The sequence below is a fragment of the Silene latifolia genome, chromosome 6 (assembly GCF_048544455.1).
Source record: "Silene latifolia isolate original U9 population chromosome 6, ASM4854445v1, whole genome shotgun sequence".
Taxonomy (NCBI): Eukaryota; Viridiplantae; Streptophyta; class Magnoliopsida; order Caryophyllales; family Caryophyllaceae; genus Silene; species Silene latifolia.
The window spans coordinates 119,313,789-119,316,005 of NC_133531.1; the positions used below are offsets into that span (position 1 = coordinate 119,313,789).

The 2,217-nt window shown below is 44.7% G+C and overlaps 1 non-coding gene across 1 annotated transcript; it reads left to right on the forward strand.

Annotated features, from left to right (window-relative positions):
• Nucleotides 1-1,614: 1,614 nt before the first annotated feature.
• On the forward strand, nt 1,615-1,721 carry LOC141588867 (small nucleolar RNA R71). The gene has a single exon (XR_012519834.1). It is a non-coding gene; the product is annotated as a small nucleolar RNA R71 (small nucleolar RNA).
• Nucleotides 1,722-2,217: the final 496 nt, after the last annotated feature.

Below are 2,217 nucleotides of genomic sequence, written 5' to 3' on the forward strand. Positions count from 1 at the left end.
TAGTAGACCGTAAGGTTTATTTGAGCATAGATCGAAAGGCTTGCTCATTTTCCCTGAGACCGTATTATAAGACCTTTGCTACCTTATTGACCTGACCTTAGCCATGGTGAACCGAAGTTCCTGATCTTCTTTTTATCTTGTTGAGAAATTTCATATTTAGCAATTAGTCATTAGAATCAACCAATTTCAAACCCCCCATTTAATTGTTACCTTTATAGACTGAAAATAGCAAACAAAATTGATCTTGTCTCTCTGTGGTTCGACCCTTACTATCACTAGCTATAGTTTTAGTTTGGAATTATAAAGTTAATTTTGATACAAAACGACGGTATCAAGTTTTGGCGCCGTTGCCGGGGAGGTAGCGCTAGTTTTAGTTGTTTTTATTTTGGTCTGTCTTTAGCCTCAAGGGAAGACTGAGTACCTTGAGGCAGTTCTTATCTTCTTATTTAGTGTTGTTTCGATAGGTCGTACAGGTCCTATTAGCAGTACTTCAGGAGGATTCACCATGTTCCGTTCTTGGGAGCAGCAGGTGGAATTTTGTGGGAGATGTGGTGCTGAGGGGCATGATTCTACTATGTGCCGAGCAGGTATGGACCAAGTTTATGCTTACAGGCAATATAAACAAGGTCATTATACGCATAAATAAAAGACACGCATGGTTTGATGCCTGTCGTTGTGTGCACCAAAATTGCAGCATGGTTTAAATTGCAGCATGCTTACGGACTGGGTATGTCAGTCGATCGACTGATATACCTGGTAGACGTCTTATTCTTGCTTTTGCTCGTTCTAGCTTTGTTTTGACTTTGTTCCGGCTCATCTTTTTCAGCAGCGTCCTCGACCATGGCAGGCCCCTCCAGGGCGGTCCCACTCCTCAAGGTGATGGCATTTAAGGTCTCCTTTTGATCAGTTTGAGTCGGTAAGTGTCCCGGAGCTCGAGTTGTGTTTTTGCTAACCAATTGAGCAATTTGGCTCTCTAGCATCTTCATCCCGGCCTCTCTAGCTTGGGACTCCTTCAGCAATAAGTTCTTCAACTCGGTAAAATCAGAACCTTGGGATTGTTGCTGCTGTTGAGGAACATATGGAGGTTTTTGGTATGGCTGTTTATGTGGAGGCACATAAGGCTGCTGCTGCTGCTGTGGAGGTTGAGTCGGATTCAGGACATTTTGGCTCTTCCAACTCAAGTTTGGATGGACATTCGGCTCATAGTACGTGTTTGTCTGCCTATAATGTTGAAAGGCAGCACAAGACTCGAAGGGACTAGGATAATTTTCGGAAACATGTCTCTCAGCTCCACATATTCTACAGACGAAAGGACCGTCTGAAACAACATTCACCTGATACATCCCTCCTTTTGAGACTCCTCCCAACTCATATTTGTCAAATCTCGCCGTGAGAGCCTCTAGCGCAGCTACAGAAGAAGATTCAGCAGCTCTCCTTTGATTTCCTCGGGAATTCCCATACCCAGCTTTATGGGTGGCTAAGTCATCAATGATCTTCCACCCCTTAGTCTCTCCCATATTCTCAGCAAATCGGCCATTGGCTGCAGCATCCAAAATAACCCTCTGATCGTCATACAACCCGTTGTAGAACTGATTGCAAAGACTCCATTTTTCAAACCCATGGTGCGGAATGGTTCGCACCAGCTTCTTGAAACGGACCCATGCTTCATGAAAGTTCTCATCAGGTCCCTGTTTAAAGCTCGTGATCTGAGCTCTAATGGCATTAGTCTTCGAGGCAGAGAAGTATTTCTTGTAGAATGCCAGGACTAATGAATTCCAGTCGGTGATCCCATGAGCAGCTCGATCCAGGTCTCTATACCACTCCCTCGCAGCATCACGAAGGAAGAATATAAACATGGTCTCCTTCACCTGGTCCTGAGTCACGCCAGTCGGCGGGGGTATAGAGCAGCAATAATCGATAAAAATCTCCATATGCTTGGCTGCATCTTCAATTGCAGCTCCCCCGAATTGGTTTCTCTCAACCAAGTTAATATAGGAAGGCTTCGGCTTGAATTTTCTTGCCTCCCCTGGTAGTTCGAATCCTTTGTAGAGATTCGCAGCTGTCGGCTCTGAGTGACTGGCAATAGTAGCTTCTTCAGCCATCTCTAAGAATTCTTGAGAAGTGACTGTCTCAGCTGATGAAGTGGAAACAGGAGATGAATGTGGATCTTCCTCAAAAAGCTCGTTCTCGTAGTAACTAGACAGAGTACTCAGCTCT